The sequence below is a fragment of the Bombina bombina genome, chromosome 3, assembly GCF_027579735.1.
Source record: "Bombina bombina isolate aBomBom1 chromosome 3, aBomBom1.pri, whole genome shotgun sequence".
Classification (NCBI taxonomy): Eukaryota; Metazoa; Chordata; class Amphibia; order Anura; family Bombinatoridae; genus Bombina; species Bombina bombina.
In genome coordinates this window covers 1230705190-1230723645 of record NC_069501.1, presented here as the reverse complement: position 1 = coordinate 1230723645, position 18456 = coordinate 1230705190, and the positions used below count along the sequence as shown (strand labels likewise).

The 18456-nt window shown below is 38.6% G+C and overlaps 1 protein-coding gene across 1 annotated transcript in view; it reads left to right on the top strand.

The window, feature by feature from the left end:
* The first annotated feature begins 14625 nt into the window (after positions 1-14625).
* The window catches only part of GDPD5 (glycerophosphodiester phosphodiesterase domain containing 5), a 903012-nt gene continuing 899181 nt past the window's right edge, over positions 14626-18456 (top strand). Inside the window, exon 1 of the mRNA XM_053708705.1 lies at positions 14626-15088. The gene's annotated coding sequence lies outside the window, so the exon portion shown is untranslated. The remainder of the gene's footprint in view (positions 15089-18456) is intronic.

Here is an 18456-nt window from a genome sequence, read left to right as displayed (position 1 = left end):
TAAACTATTAACCCCTAAATCTAACAACCCGCTAACTTTATATTAAATATTAACTCATCCCTATCTTATAATAAATTTAAACTTACCTTTAGATTTAAATTAAACTATACTAAACAATTAATTCTACCCTAACTATTATACTAAAATTACATTAAACTATATTAAACTATAAATTAACCTACCCTAAATATTATACTAAAATTAAATTAAACTATATTAAACTAATAATTAATCTATCCTAACTGTTATACTAAAATTACATTAAACTACAAATTAAATTACCTATATTATATATTTAAACACCTAACCCTACTCAAATAATTTAAATAGAATATGCCGTCTGGGTGAAGACTTCTGCTGGCTTGGATGAAGACTTCGGCCGCTTGGATGAAGACTTCTGCCGGCTTCGATGAGGACTTCTCCCGGCTTCTTTGAGGATGGATGTCGGCTCTTCAAAACTGTAAGTGGATCTTCAGGGATTAGTGTAAGGTTTTTTTAAGGGTTTATTGGGTGGGTTTTAGAATAGGGTTTGGGCAGCAATAGAGCTAAAGGCCCTTTTAAGGGCAATGCCCATCCAAATGCCCTTTTCAGGGCAATGGGGAGCTTAGGTTTTTTTAGTTAGGTTTTTATTTTTGGGGGTTGGTTGTGTGGGTGGTGGGTTTTACTGTTGGGGGGGTATTTGTATTTTTTTTTAGAGGTAAAAGAGCTGATTTCTTTGGGGCAATGCCCCGCAAAAGGCCCTTTTAAGGGCTATTTGTAGTTTGTTGTAGGTTAGGGGTTTTTTTATTTTGGGGGAGCTTTTTTATTTTCATAGGGCTCTTAGATTAGGTGTAATTAGTTTAAATATTTGATCATTTCTTTTTTATTTTGTGTAACAGTGTTTATTATTTTTGTAACAGTGTTTGTTATTTTTTTATACTTTGTAATTTTTTATTGCAGATTTAAATTATTTGAGTAGGGTTAGGTGTTTAAATATATAATATAGTTAATTTAATTTGTAGTTTAATGTAATCTTAGTATAATAGGATAGATTAATTATTAGTTTAATAAAGTTTAATGTAATTTTAGTATAATAGGGTAGATTAATTAGTAGTTTAATATAGTTTAATTTAAATCTAAAGGTAAGTTTACATTTATTATAAGATAGGGATGAGTTAATATTTAATATAAAGTTAGCGGGTTGTTAGGTTTAGGGGTTAAGTCTAATTTAGTTTATGATGATGTGGGGGGCTGGCGGTTTAGGGGTTAATAGGTTTAGTAAGTGGTAGTGATGTGGGAGGCCAGAGGTTTAGGGGTTAATACATATAGTTAGTTGCGGCGGTGTCGGGGAGCAGCGGAATAGGGGTTAATAACTTTATTAGAGTTGCGGTGGGCTCTGGGAGCAGTGGGATGGGGGTTAATAACTTTATTTAGTTGAGGCGGGGTCGGCGGGAGCGGAGGGATAGGGGTTAAACATTTTAGTATAGTGGCGGTGTTTAGTGACGGGGTATAAATAAAGCTGTGAAAAAGCCGAATAGCAGCGAGATCGATGACTGTCAGTTAACAACAGTCCGCTGCTCATTGCCCCGTACTTGGTGCGCGGCTTTTTGACAGCTTTTTATATAAATATGGAGAGCGTATTCATGTCTGCAGCAACAATGTTAGGCGATGTCAGGCAAGCGTATTGGTGCCGTCGAATGCAAGAAAGTTGACGGCTTGATAAGTAGGCCTCCTAGTCTGTTTGTGGTACTTGAGGACCAAGGTTAAGAAACACTGCACTAAAGCACCAGCTCATCTGCAATATGTGTATTACTAGAGAATAAAGCATTTTTTTTAAAGTTGGCTAATATTGCATCAGCTGAAAATAGTACTGCAAAATAGCTTCTGTGAAAAAACCCCAGAGTTTTTTATTCTTTTAAATATTTTTTTTTAATAAATAACATGAATTTAACAAATTCTAACATGTGGGGTATAGTAAACTGAGAAAGGCAAATTTGCTATTTTTCCACTGCAGACAGGCATGCTGTATTTTCAGTTGAGTTAGACCTACAGTCTCATTTATAAATGAAGTCCATTCTGTGGTCTTTCAAAACAAAATTGTCAATCACTTTGTTGTAAAACTGCTCTGGATTTGTTTCTTTTAATTTTAAAAGTCTTGGCGTCTCTATGGACAAGAGTGCCAGTTATGACAGTCTGCCTTGGCCGTACGATTCCTACTGTGTGTTTTAATCCGCTTTAACGCTTAAAACGATTGTTCCACAGGAGGCTGTTGTAGCTGGAATTGTGAGCACCAGCTTGAATAATTTTACAGCCTCTGGAAGACCGTTCTGCAGATCGTTCGCGGCCACAAAGTTGAGGAGTTCTAATGGTGATTTGCATTCGTTCCTCACTCTTTCTGTACTGTATCAACCCACCACATTACACCTGAGTCTAAGTCAAAATGCTTTCCCTATTTGAAAGAGTTAGCAGTTTAATGTCATCAACATTTTCAGACATCTCTTTAATTTTTGTGCAGTCCACCAAACTAAGTAATGCTAGCTCATCAATGTGATCAAACCGAGCTTTCATCTGAACACTGACATTGTCCAGAATATTATAAAATAACCTTCTCCTAATATCTTTAATGGGATCTTTGCTTCTATTATTTTCTGTGAGGTCAAGTCTGAAAAAGTTTTTCCTCAAATCGATCATAGAATGCATCAAAGTCTTCTCTCTGGCGTTGCAGAAATGACATTGTGTCATAAATTTGATCACAGCAGAATCCAATATCCATGACTCTATTCTGCAGTATATGAAAGATCATATCCGTTTTTAAGAAAATCTCCTCATATGCCATTAGTAGGAAGCAGGTTGATGCTTTAGTCAGCCATATTTTAAATCCATCAGCCATCACCGTGGTGTCACCATCCCATTCTCCTTCATTTTCGCTTATATTATTGAACATAGCACGCAGATCTGTTTAGTATATTTTGACCGTCTGCACTAGTTTTGAATTTGTACTCCATCTGATGGGTGCTGCTCTTGGCAAACATTTCTTTACAACATCGTCCAGTAGGTGGGCGCGCTTGTTTGATTGATTGAAAAAAGAGGAAAGTTTTTCAAGTTTTGTAAAAATTTAAGTATACATTTTGCAGAATTCAAAAGCACCAGGTTCAATTTGTGGGCATAACAATGTATAAATGTGGCTTCGGAAACTTTTTCTTTGATCTTGGTTGCACCCCATTAAAACTTGATGTCATCACAGCAGCTCCTTTGTAAGTCTGAGCTACCAGCTTTTACAAATGTAACGGACCGTTTTGCACACAAGGGGTTAAACTGCCGTTTAGTAGATCTTCCCTTCCAGAGACACAGGCACAGCTACTGCAGAACACCAAACTCCTGAACTGGAACTTCACGAATAGCTGCTAGCAGACGAACAGGAAAAGCACCCAAGCGGCTTACACTCCTGGCAATCAGTCTCTAACAGCATACAGTAAATCCCCCCCCCCAAGACGAGACAAGGCACCGTGTTGAGGGTCAAGCAGTGAACAGACAGAGCTGTGGGTTTATTGTTCTTAAACACATTCTTACACATTAGTACCACCCACAGGGTTTTGTAAAACAACCAATAAACACATACAATACACTCAGACACTCCCCCACAAAATCCTCCCCCCTGCCTGTGATACAAATACCTTACACAATGGGTTAATGTAATTATCACAGGCAGAGAAATACAGTTTTTTCCACATTATTCATAACTTTAAAAGTATACATCACACATACATTTTCAGAATCAGCACACTCCAAATACAAACATATGTCAAAATCATTCAAATTGGTCCAGTGGTTCAAAAGATAGATCAGAGTCCTTTGTGACCAAATGAAGCATGGCTTTTCTGCCCAAAACCAGTTCCACAGCGTCTTCTATCCTGGAGATAATTGGGAAGTAATCCAATTATCTCCAAGGACAGAGGCAAAACTCCATTGAACACATGGTAGCAAAAGACAATAAAATAAATAAAAACATACAACTGTGCAGCCACTGCACAAAACAGGCACATTCAACATATCCCCAGATAGCCTAGATCTTAGCGCACCTTATTACTGAATGACGCTCAGATCACACACATACAGTTCAATTGCCATGGAGCCAAAGTCTTTCACATAGTCTTTCGTTATACGAATGGGCTCCATGGCATAGCTATCTGGGGTATCACTGTTCAAATAGGGCAAGCACTGAACGACCCGGCCTTCGTTTCCCTGCAGGGGAAAATCAAGCGTTTCAACATGGGGCCATAGTCTAAAGGCAGCAGGCGGGCAACCAGGCTCCTCCAATGCACAGTGGCGAGATTGGTCTCGTCACAACAAACAATTGTATTTCTCTAATACTCCAAATACATAATTAGCAATAGCTGGTACTCGTCTGTCAATCACTTCATCAAATCCTAAGAACGCCTCCACCTCAAAAGTCCCCTCACATAACGGAAAACTACAGAGATCTGGCATTTGTTTGTGACACCAGTTGTCTCATCTACTTTAACAGCAACAAATGTGGCTGCATCATTCTCCTTTTTTATGTCATGTCTAATGACATCAGCGACTGCTTCAATCAAATCGTTTTGTATTCTGTTTCATAAAACCGAAAAAAACTGTGGATGTCTCCAAATGATTTGCTAACTTTTCATTATACTCTGCTCGAAAATATACACTCTCCACATAGTTGCCACGATTGTAAGAGTTTGCACCTTCCTTGTTCACAAGAAATGCTAATTCCAGTTTTGTTAGGAATATGCTTAGATTAATAAGTTCTTTTAAAATTTCACGGCTTTCTTCAACTTTAGCATTGTGCTTGCTAATTTCTAATCTCTGCTGTTCGCTTAAAGCTACATCTATCCTTGCAGTTCCAAACATTTTAAAAGCAATTAGGTTCTGGGTGTGAGTGAGTGATTGCTCATGTTTATTGAGGCCCCTGGATACATTTTTCAAATCTAAAAATACTGTTTTTGTCCAAACTTTGTCGGTAGTGGAGAACAGAAGGCATGGAAAGAAGTAAAGGCGATTATTTGTAGCAGAGCCACACCGCCATTCTTTTCTCTGGTACCACTCTGTTTGAAAAGATCTTGTTATATTCTTTTGTTGCTGAAGTAGATCCTTCAGCTCAAGCAATGGTCTTCCAGTTTAGCTTGAAAGTTAAGTCTGGAAAAATTCCTGAAATTCTCCATATTTCAAAAGGCTTCAAACTGTACACCTGGAAAGAGAGAAAAAGTGAAAACTTAGAGGGAGAGAACAATAGAAAAACAAAAGTAAATAAAAAATTAAAAAGAAACAGATTATATAAAAACAGCAAATAACTTACTTCTTGCATAATAACCACTTAGAAATTCTCAGTGTAGCCATGTCCTTAGTGTGATATGAGAGCTGACATCTTTAAAATGAAGGGAGACTCTTCTGAAACACAAACTTTATGCTCAGGATTCAGACTGAGCATGCAATGATACAGAAATTTATAATATATTTTATAAAATTTGCTGCATTCTGTTAGTATCCTTTGTTGAAGGAACAGAAATGCACTACTGGTGCTAGCTGAACACATCAGGTAAGACAATGACAACAAGAGGTATTTAAGTATAAAGAGTTTTGCAGCTGTTATTATTAGCAATTATTTATAAAGCGCCAGCAGATTACTCAGCGCTATACAAAGAATAAAAAACATTACAGGGATACAGTAATACACAAACAAGTACAGTAGGGTAAATAACAGTTGTAGGTGCAATAATTCAGTTATACAAAAGGAGAGGAATGCCCTGCCCTTGAGCACAATCAGTAGTAGTTAACTTTAAATACAAAGTGGCCTACAGGTAGAAAGGCTCTCAAGCTTACAATCTAAAGAAGAGGGAATGGACACAGAAGGTAAGGGAGAAAGGAAATCTGTCTGATATAAGGCAGAGTGAACTGAGAGCGAATGATGGCATGGGGTGTGGTGACTGAGCAAATCTGGAGTCTGATGTTAGGTGAGAGGCTTGTAAAATGTCTTTGCAAATCTGGAGTCTGATGTTAGGTGAGAGGCTTGTAAAATGTCTTTGCAAATCTGGAGTCTGATGTTAGGTGAGAGGCTTGTAAAATGTATTTGCAAATCTGAAGTCTGATGTTAGGTGTGAGGCTTGTAAAATGTCTTTGCAAATCTGGAATCTGATGTTAGCCGTTAGCCACTAAAGCCAAATAACATAATTTATGTAAGAACTTACCTAATAAATTAATGTCTTTCATATTGGCAAGAGTCCATGAGCTAGTGACGTATGGGATATACAATCCTACCAGGAGGGGCAATGTTTCCCAAACCTCAAAATGCCTATAAATACACCCCTCACCACATCCACAATTCAGTTTAACGAATAGCCAAGTAGTGGGGTGTTAAAGAAAGGAGTAAAAAGCATCAACAAAGGAATTTGGAAATAATTGTGCTTTATACAAAAAAATCAAAACCACCATAAAAAGGGTGGGCCTCATAGACTCTTGCCAATATGAAAAATTAATTTATCAGGTAAGTTCTTACATAAATTATGTTTTCTTTCATGTAATTGGCAAGAGTCCATGAGCTAGTGACGTATGGGATAGCAATACCCAAGATGTGGAACTCCACGCAAGAGTCACTAGAGAGGGAGGGATCAAATGAAAACAGCCATTTTTCGCTGAAAAAAAACTTAATCCACAACCCAAAATATACGTTTATTCTCATAAATGAAAAGAAAAACTTAAAACATAAGCAGAAGACTCAAACTGAAACAGCTGCCTGAAGAACTTTTCTACCAAAAACTGCCTCTGAAAAAGTAAATACATCAAAATGGTAGAATTTAGTAAATGTATGCAAAAAAGACCAAGTTGCTGCTTTGCAAATCTGATCAACTGAAGCTTCATTCTTAAAAGCCCATGAAGCAGAGACTGATCTAGTAGAATGAGCTGTGATTCTCTGAGGCGGGGCTTTACCCGACTCCAAATAAGCTTGATGAATCAAAAGCTTTAACCACAAAGCCAAGGAAACAGCAGAAGCCTTCTGACCTTTCCTGGAACCAGAAAAGATAACAAATAGACTAGAAGTCTTCCTGAAATCTTTAGTAGCTTCAACATAATATTTCAGAGCTCTCACCACATCCAAAGAATGTAAAGATCTCTCCAAAGAATTCTTAGAATTAGGACACAAAGAAGGTACAACAATTTCTCTATTAATGTTGTTAGAACTCACAACCTTAGGTAAGAATTTAAATGAAGTCCACAAAACTGCCTTATCCTGATGAAAAATCAGAAAGAGAGATTCACAAGAGAGAGCAGATAATTCAGAAACTCTTCTATCAGAAGAGAAACTCTTCTAGCAGAAGAGATGGCCAAAATGAACAACACTTTCCAAGAAAGTAGTTTAATGTCCAAAGAATGCATAGGCTCAAATGTAGGAGCCTGTAAAGCCTTCAAAACCAAATTAAAGACTCCAAGGAGGAGAGATTGATTTAATGACAGGCTTGATACGAACCAAAGCCTGTACAAAACAGTGAATATCAAGAAGTTTAGCAATTTTTCTGTGGAATAAAACAGAAAGAGCAGAGATTTGTCCTTCCAAGGAATTTGCAGACAAACCTTTATCCAAACCATCCTGAAGAAACTGTAAAATTCTAGGAATTCTAAAAGAATGCCAAAATAATTTATGAGAGGAACACCATGAAATGTAAGTCTTCCAAACTTGATAATAAATCTTTCTAGAAACAGATTTATGAGCCTGTAACATAGTATTAATCACTGAATCAGAGAAGCCTCTATGACTAAGCACTAGGCGTTCAATTTCCATACCTTCAAATTTAATGATTTGAGATCCTGATGGAAAAACGGACCTTGAGACAGGTCTGGTCTTAATGGAAGTGGCCAAGGTTGGCAACTGGACATCCGAACAAGATCAACATACCAAAGCCTGTGAGGCCATGCTGGAGCCACCAGCAACACAAATGATTGCTCCATGATGATTTTGGAGATCATTCTTGGAAGAAGAACTAGAGGCGGGAAAATATAAGCAGGTTGATATCACCAAGGAAGTGTCAATGCATCTACTGCTTCCGCCCGAGGATCCCTGGACCTGGACAGGTACCTGGGAAGTTTCTTGTTTAGATGAGATGCCATCAGATCAATTTCTGGAAGACCCCACAGCTGAACAATTTGAGAAAACACATCTGGATGGAGAGATCACTCTCCCGGATGTAAAGTCTGACGACTGAGATAATCCGCTTCCCAATTGTCTATACCCGGGATATGAACCGCAGAAATTAGACAGGAGCTGGATTCCGCCCAAACAAGTATCCGAGATACTTCTTTCATAGCTTGAGAACTGTGAGTCCCACCCTGATGATTGACATATGCCACATATATGATATTGTCTGTCTGAAAACAAATGAACGGTTCTCTCTTCAATAGAAGCCAAAACTGAATAGCCCTGAGAATTGCACAGAGTTCCAAAGTATTTATTGCTAATCTCGCCTCTTGAGACTTCCAAACCCCTTGTGCTGTCAGAGATCCCCAAACAGCTCCCCAACCTGAAAGACTCGCATCTGTTGTGATCACAGTCCAGGTTGGAAGAACGAAAGAGGCCCCTAGAACAATACGATGGTGATCTAACCACCAAGTCAGAGATAGTCGAACATTGGGATTTAAGGATATTGTGATATCTTTGTATATTCCCTGCCCCATTGAATCAGCATACAAAGCTGGAGAGGTCTCATATGGAAACGAGCAAAGGGGATCGTGTCTGATGCTACAGTCATGAGACCTAAAACTTCCATGCACATAGCCACTGAAGGGAATGAGTGAGACTGAAGGTTCCGACAGGCTGCAACCAATTTCAAACATCTCTTGTCCATTAGAGACAAAGTCATGGACACTGAATCTATCTGGAAACCTAAAAAGGTTACCCTGGTCAGAGGAATCAAATAACTTTTTTGTAAATTGATCCTCCAACCATGTTTTTGAAGAAACAACACTAGTTGATTTGTGTGAGATTCTGCAGAACGTAAAGACTGAGCAAGTACCAAGATATCGTCCAAATAAGGAAATACCGCAATACCCCGCTCTCTGATTACAGAGAGTAGGGCACCGAGAACCTTTGAAAAGATTCTTGGAGCCGTCTCTAGGCCAAAAGGAAGAGCAACAAATTGGTAATGCTTGTCTAGAAAAGAGAATCTCAGGAACTTATAAAGATCTGAATGAATCGGAATATGAAGATATGCATCCGTAAGTCTATTGTGGACATATAAATGCCCTTGCTGAACAAAAGGCAGAATAGTTCTTATAGTCACCATTTTGAAAGTTGGTACTCTTACATATCGATTCAAAATTTTTAGATCCAAAACTGGTCTGAATGAATTTTCTTCTTTGGGACAATGAATAGATTTGAATAAAACCCCAGACCCTGTTCCTGAAACAGAACTGGCATGATTACCCCTGATAACTCCAGGTCTAAAACACACTTCAGGAAAGCCTGAGCCTTAATGGGTTTACAGGGATGCGTGAGAGAAAAAAATCTTCTCACAGGCGGTCTTACTCTGAATCCTATTCTGTACCCCTGAGAGACAATACTCTGAATCCATTGATTTTGCACCGAATCGGTCCAAATATCTTTGAAAAATCTTAATCTGCCCCCTACCAGCTAAGATGGAATGAGGACCGCACCTTCATGCGGACTTGGGGGCTGGCTTTGATCTCTTAAATGGCTTGGATTTATTTCAAATCGAGGAAGGCTTCCAATTGGAAACAGATTCTTTGGGGGAGGAAAAAGGTTTCTTTTCCTTATTTTGTCGAAAGGAACGAAAACAGTTAGAAGCTTTAGATATACCCTTAGGTCTTTAATCCTGAGGCAAAAAAACTCCCTTCCCCCCAGTGACAGTTGAAATTATTGAATCCAACTGATAACCAAATAACTTATTACCTTGGAAAGAAAGAGATAGCAATCTGGACTTAGAAGTCATGTCAGCATTCCAAGATTTAAGCCACAAAGCTCTTCTAGCTAAAATAGCTAAATAGATAGATTTTACATCAATTTTGATTCAATCACAAAATGGCATCACAAATAAAATTATTAGCATGTTGAATCAAGATAACAATGCTAGACAAATCATGATCCAATACTTGTTGCCCTAAAGTTTCCAACCAAAAGGTTGAAGCAGCTGCACATCAGCCAAAACAATTGCAGGCCTGAGAAGATGACCTGAATATAAATAGGCTTTCTTTAGATAAGCTTCAAGTTTCCTATCTAAAGGATTTTTAAAAGAAGTACTATCTTTCGTAGGAATAGTAGTACATTTAGCAAGAGTAGAAATAGCCCCAACAACTTTGGGGATCTTTTCCCAAAACTCTAAAGTAACTTCTGGCAAAAGATACAATTTTTTAAACCTTGAAGAAGGAAGAAAAGAAGTACCAGGCCTATTCCATTCCTTAGAAATCATATCAGAAATAGCATCAGGAACTGGAAAAACCTCTGGAAAAACCACAGGAGGTTTATAAACAGAATTTAAACGTTCACTAGTTTTAATATCAAGAGGACTAGTCTCCTCAATATCCAATATAATCAACACTTTTTTAACAAAGAACGAATGTACTCCATTTTAAATAAAAAAAGTAGATATGTCAGTGTCAATATCTGAGGAAGGATGTTCTGAATCAGATAGATCCTCATCAGAGGAGGATAATTCAGTATGTTGTCGGTCATTTGAAATTTCATCAACTTTATGAGAAGTTTCAAAAGACCTTTCCATTTATTAGAAGGCGGAATGGCAGACAAAGCCTTCTGAATAGAATCAGCAATAAATTCTTATAAATTCACAGGTATATCTTGTACATTAGATGTTAAAGGAACAGCAACAGGCAATGTACTATTACTGATGGACACATTCTCTGCATGTAAAAGTTTATCATGACAACTTAATACAAAGCACAGCTGGAGATATAATATTCTCAAGATTACAACAAATGTACTTAGCTTTGGTAGAACTGTTATCATTAATCAGCAGGGTTCCAACAGTGATTTCTGAGACAGGATCAGATTGAGACATCTTGCAAATGTAAGAGAAAAAACAACATATAAAGCAAAATTATCAATTTCCTTATATGGCAGTTTCAGGAATGGGAAAAAAATGCAAACAGCATAGCCCTCTGATAGAGAAAAAAAGGCAAGAGGCATAAAGAAATGGGGTTTAAAATAATGAAAATATTTGGCGCCAAGTATGACGCACAAACAAACAGAGAAAATTTGTTGGCGCTAACAACATCCGGAAATAACACACTCGCGTCATTGAAGACGCAACCTTGTGAAAGGACTCGGTGTCGACAAAGACGCCAGAATGACGAATTTGCGTCATCGAACGTAACTTCGCGCCAAAAAAATCTTGCACCAAAAATGACGCAATACACTTAGGCATTTTGCGCCCTCGCGAGCCTAATTCTGCCCACGAATTTAAAATGACAGTCACTTGAAAAAAGCCTATACCCCAGGTAAGAAATAAATTTTCCTAAAAAATGCATTTCCCAGATATGAAACTGACAGTCTGCAAAAGGAAATATACTGAAACCTGAATCATGGCACATATAAGTACAATACATATATTTAGAACTTTATATAAATACATAAAGCTGAGAGTGTCTTAAGTAATGAAAACATACTTACCAAAAGACACCCATCCACATATAGCAGATAGCCAAACCAGTACTGAAATGGTTATCAGTAGAGGTAATGGAATATGAGTATATTGTCAATCTGAAAAGGGAGGTAGGAGATGAATCTCTACGACCAATAACAGAGAACCTATGAAATAGATCTCCTGTGAGGAAAAACATTGCATTCAATAGGTGATACTCCCTTCACATCCCTCTGACATTCGCTGTACTCTGAGAGGAATCGGGCTTCAAAATGCTGAGAAGCGCATATCAACGTAGAAATCTTAGCACAAACTAACTTCACCACCTCCATAGGAGGCAAAGTTTGTAAAACTGAATTGTGGGTGTGGTGAGGGGTGTATTTAGAGGCATTTTGAGGTTTGGGAAACTTTGCCCCTCCTGGTAGGATTGTATATCCCATACGTCACTAGCTCATGGACTCTTGCCAATTACATGAAAGAAAAGGACAGATATGTGTCAGGTAAAGCCTTGTGAAGACAGCAAGGTGCATTCCATGTTCTGTAAATTAGAAATAGTTAAAATTTCTGTGATAATTTACATGAGAAAGAGGACAAAATAAATAATGAACATATATTGCAAAGTTGATTAATATATTTGAAGGAATGCTTTTCTGTAGCTCTTTCTGAAGAATGTCAGAACAAAATCTGACTTTGACCTGTTATAGCACTTTAGAATCTACAAATTTGTAAATGTGTGCAGTACTGATTTCCAGCCTGGTGTAGTTTAAGAAAAGGAAACCTTGATTTCAACTTCAGCCATTATCCTATTTTCAGTGAATAGCTTTGTATTATTTAATTTCATGCCACTAAATGGTGCTAGCTAACAAGAAAAGAAGATGGCGTAATATAGCTATTTAAAATTAATATGAAAATGCACAAAAGCAGCATACAAATCTAAATTCATAAGATAATAATGTTGTTATGCCTAATAAACTTAAATGCACCATTGAATAATAAATAAGTGCATTCTGTGTTGTTTACCCAGAACTTGTTAGTATACATATTCATGAGGCTAAGGCTTTAACTCTAATATGATAAAACACTGCCTATTTTTATGTTGCATGCTGCAATAATATTCGATAAACTTAACAGAATGGAGTATGATATGGATCCAAAACACAGGTTATTTTTATGTCACATGCTGTAATTAGGGTTGCCACCTTTTGCCCAAAAAAATCCTGGACACTATTTAAGTGGGCGTGGAGACGTTGTGGTGTGGGGCGTGGTGTGGGGCGTGGCTCGTCACAGCTTCAAATTAATAATGAAATTAATTTATATATATATATATATATATAACATTCTAAGCCAGATAATGTTATTTTCTTTAATAAAAAAACAAAACAATGCATTTATTTTTGATCTTATACTTCAGGCCTATAAACATAACTATTGATTTTATTTTTGCCAATGGAACTCAGTAGTAGGTACAGGCTTTATACAGGTGCAGGCAGGGATGATTGTGAGAGATGCAGGAATTAGGTATATGAATGATGATAACGATGACAACGTTTTTGGGCTAATGGGCAAATGTTTTTGATATAAAGCAATTTGCAGTAGCCGGGGACAGTCAAGGAGCAGAGCTGGATATCAGGACCAGTTGTATCATACAGGGGTATTTACTTACTGAGAAGATGGTGTCCCTTGCAGCCCGCTGCACCAACGCCTGACCTCTCAGTCTGCCGCTCTCTGCTGGATCGTCATGTGACGAATACCCTCCTCAACCTTCTTCCCCCCTCCTACACCATCCTCCGTCTCTCCTCCAGACGCCACCTACCCAGTATTGTAGTAACCCTGGGCTAAGAGCTCCCCTGGCCAGCTAATTTCTTTTTTAAATCTTTGCTCACTGCTGCACCAGGGGAGCTCTTAGCCCGGGACATTTCAGTGTAGTTCCGGGACACGCAGGGTCAGACCGGGACTGTCCCGGTGATACCAGGGCGGGTGGCAACCCTAGCTGTAATAGTCAAGTGTTTAGTATTCATATTATCAGCATCTATTCTGTTAAAGGACCACTCAATACAGTAGAATTACATAATTAACAAGTGCATAATAAAAAGAGTTTAGTGGGAAACTAACAAGGGGCCCTGGTGCAAGATTTGTTTTGGCCCCATCACCAATACTCCCCACAACAAAGAAAAACTCCAAGACAGTACACTACCAACTAGTACCAAGCAAATAGAAATCATTCTGTTGGGGGATCATGGTCATTATTAAATGTGAAGATACCAGATTATTTGTCTTAAAAATATTTACAAGATAATGTCTACGTCACAGCACAGCAGGTGCCCGTCTGGTGTTATTGGTTTTTTATGTGACCTGAGGTAAATCACGCATTAACTTGCTAAGGCTACTAGTCCTTCATAAACACTGTAGTTATATAGGACAAATATACATATTATTATAGATTTGTCTGTTACATTCCCTTTATATCACTCAGGTTATAACCAGCAGTACTTCTGGCTTATCATAGACCACCAGCAGAGCGGCCGTTATCTCTTCAAAAACAAGTTATGTTGGGAGTTTCCATCTTAAGCCCCGCCTCTCACCTGACTCGTTGTTTGGGCCCCACCTTTCTAATAGAATAAATATATTTGGGCGTTGCCTACAGAAAACCACGCCCATGTTTACAACATATCTAAATAAAGGCGTTGTTTTAATGCTGTGTGGGGCGCGACCAGAGCACGTGCCTTGCGGAGCTGCCTCAGTCATGATAATAACGTCGCCATGACCCCGCCTCTATATTTCCCAGTCGTGACTTTTTTTTTTCTCACGCTCCGTTAATGACTCCGTTATAATGTCACGTCCCTTGTTCCTTAGTGTCTCTGTATTAATGTATTAAACACCACGCCCATTTATGCCCCAATATTTATAACGCTATGGACGTGGCGTTAATGGGCGTTAATCGACTTTCTATTATTTTCGGCTGTGGCCCCTCCTTATTTTGCTAATTTTTATGAGTGCCAAAATGAGGGCGTGGTTATTACCCATAAACACACCTACTAGCCCGTCTTCCGCCTCTTTGGTTATGGGGCGTGGCTACATTAATATTCCGCCCTCTCACGCTGCTTCAGGGTGTGTTTTAGTTAAGCTCCGCCCCTCTTACTCTGGCTGTAGTGCTGCTTGTCCATCTCACATTACTCGCATCTCTCTGTCAGTGAGTACTGTTACACTGACATTGTAATCCCTGTATCCCGGGTTTACTGACCAGATACAGCTGACTTTCTCTTCGGTTCTTCCCGGACCCCAGCAGTTTTGTGCATGCTGCCTGCTCGGTCTCTGTCTATTACTCACTATCCAGTGCCGCCTGGGACTTGCTGCTGCTCCCCTGGAGGGGGAGGGATCCTGTGACTTTGGGATTAAAAGGACATTAGCACAGGGATATCAGCCTGGGATTAGGGTCCCCAGCCTGTGAGCCTGCAGTGAGGAGGGTAAGTGCTGTGTTTACCTGCCCAGGTTGGAATGTGAGGTCTCAGGTGACATCCCAATGTGGCATCTCATGTATCTCGTTCCCACAGCAGCATCATTCTCACACCAGCACATTACCTTGTATAACCCTATTAGTGTTGGAAAGCTGTGTCCTTATTGTGTGTGGGCAAGGACCCTGCTATATTAGGATTTGTCAATAAAGGAAGAGAGGGAGACTACTATTAAGATGCTCTGTAAAGAGGTCAGATACACTGATTAGGTGGGATGCAGGTGAAGCAGAGTGAGGTAAGGGGGTCCTATGAGAGGCAGGTTGGTTTGTATAGGGTTTTATAAAGAAAAATATGGTTGGGATTTTGCCCATTTTACTGAATTAAATTCACATCTGAAAATGCCTTTGAATGTTTGTCAGGTCCACACTATAATAGTCTTGTATATAGGTTCTCCACTTAGCACCAGGATCCTGCTAACACATCAGATTTTTAGAGGCCAAATTAGAGAACAATTTACTGATCACTTTTTTATATCACCTGTGCTGTGCTTCAGGCATCCTAAAAATCTGGCTAGTGAGTTGGTGCTGATAACAATTCTGGTATAGTGTTATTCCCTTCAAAACTAAAGTTCCAGCCTGGGGCTGGGAGAATTGAAGACAAAATACAAGGGTGATGGAGTAGGAGGTAGGGAATGATGAGAGCTATGAGTATCTTTTTTTTTTGTGTGGGGGGGGTGGGGTGGTTGGATTATGTTAAAGTGTGGTGAGTGGGAGGTGAAGAGCTTGTTATCCTATGTTACGGCTGGAGTAGTGTGATGTTGATTAGGCAGAAGGGATGAGAGGTAGGTAAGGAATGTTTCCTATACATGCAGATGGGGAAGGGGTAAGGTAGTTAAGTAAACAGTAGTCATTGTGATTTGGTGGATTGGGTAAAATTCTATAGTTGAGGTCGGGGAGACATGGTTATATGACAGGTGAGATAAAATGGTATTGTGGGTACTTGGGTTATGTAATTTGGAAAATTGTATTTGTATGGAAGGTTGTAAGGTGGTTTGATAGGTGGTATGTGAGGTTGTAAGGTGGTTTGAAAGGTGATATGTGAGGTTGTAAGGTGGTTTGAAAGGTGGTATGTGAGGTTGTAAGGTGGTTTGAAAGGTGGTATGTGAGGTTGTAAGGTGGTTTGAAAGGTGGTATGTGAGGTTGTAAGGTGGTTTGAAAGGTGGTATGTGAGGTTGTAAGGTGGTTTGAAAGGTGGTATGTGAGGTTGTAAGGTGGTTTGAAAGGTGGTATGTGAGGTTGTAAGGTGGTTTGAAAGGTGGTATGTGAGGTTGTAAGGTGGTTTGAAAGGTGGTATGTGAGGTGGTTTGTGAGGTAAAGTTGTTTGATAGGTGGTTTATGAGGTTGTAAGGTGGTTTGATAGGTGGTTTGAGAGGTTGACTGGACCATAGAAAACTGCTGTATTGAAGTAACTTGTACATTGAATAATAGAATGTATTACCCCTATGCTTAAAGGGACAGTATACACTCATTTCCATATAACTGCATGTAATAGACACTACTATAAAGAATAATATGCACAGATACTGATATAAAAATCCAGTATAAAACTGTTTAAAAACGTACTTAGAAGCTTTCAGTTTAGCTCTGTTGAAAAGGCAGTTGGAAAGCCCACTGCAAGTGGGAAATAAGACACTCCCCCCTCCCCCTTCTTTTGCATATGAAAAGATACTTTACACAAACAGGAGCAAGCTGGAGAAGGTAGCTGACGGTATTCAAATAAAACTTTGGGGCTTGGTTAGGAGTCTAAAAATCAGAGCAATGTTATTTAAAAATACAAAACATCTACAAAACATTTATGCAAAGAAAAAATGAGTGTATAATGGTCCTTTAAGATCTATCACGTTGTCCTTTTTGGAATGTTGTTACTTATTTCTGAACCCTGGTAGTCAGTTTATTCTGGGTGATAGCAGATGCTGTGCCAGTTAGAGGTAGGGGTGGCATTGTGGTTCATGAGCATGAGTGCTATTAGATGAAGGTAATGTGGGTGACGGTGAGTTCTATTAGATATAAGAGAATAAAGAAAATGTTGTAGTAGAGACAATGCATCCCACTGATGAACCAAATGACTGTCTGTACAAAGCTTTAGATGTTCTGTTTGTATAAACACTGTGATTCACGACATCTCATAAAATACCACCTCAGCTGTTCAATGACAGTTGATTTTGAGCATGGTGCCAAGTGTTTCTTAACCTGCTTTGTTCTAAAATTCCTCCTCCAAACTAATGCTTATTATTTGCTTTTAAGTTATTCTAAAACCCAATGTGCAACATTTTACTTTGTAATGAACAGGCTACTGTGTCATGTGTTTTTTTTTTTTAAAATAAAGCAACACATCATTCCTATTATCTTCTAGCAGTGGTTGTATGACAATGTGTTTATATTACAGGCTGCCAGCTTGCTGTGTGGGCTTTTTATTCTAGAGGTGTCTGTGCCACACGCTTTGTTTGTAGTGTGCTTTATAAATCTGTATTATATTGCTTAGTGCTTGTACAGTAATGGTCACCGTGTTGTGTTTTGTCCTCTGGGCTTCAGTAGATGAATACAGTCTGGTGAATATTTTTTTTTTTTCATTCTCTACATGATTGTTTTCTGTACTTTTAAATCCATGTGCACTACTGGATTATCTGCTGCTAAAAATGGATCTGCCAGGGAGAATTTAAGGTGAAGTACAAAGCGTATAACAAGAAGCATCATCAGCACTGATCCTGCTGCAAATATTGTGCCAACGATTTGTCCTATGGTTTATGTGATTCAGGGAGCCTGGTATTTATTTTATGGGGTAGAAAGAAAACCCATTTTAATGCATTGTGTATATCAGAACTTAAAGGGACAGTCTACACCAGAATTGTTATTGTTTTAAAAGATAGATAATCCCTTTATTACCCATTCCCCAGTTTTGCATAACCAACACAGTTATATTAATATACTTTTAACCTCTGTGATTCTCTTGTATCTAAGCCTCTGCAAACTGCCCCTTTATTTCAGTTCTTTTGACAGACTTGCAGTTTAGCCAATCAGTGCCTGCTCCCAGATAACTTCATGTGCACAAGCACAGTTATCTATATGAAACACATGAACTAATACCCTATAGTGGTGAAAAACTGTTAAAATGCATTCTGAAAAGAGGGGGCCTTCAAGGTCTAAGAAATTAGCATATGAACCTCCTAGGTTAAGCTTTCAACTAAGAATACCAAGAGAACAAAGCAAAATTGCTGCTAAAAGTTAATTGGAAAATTGTTTAAAATTACATGCCCTATCTGAATCATGAAAGTTTATTTTGGCCTAGACTGTCCCTTTTTAAACACTATCAGCAAGATTACA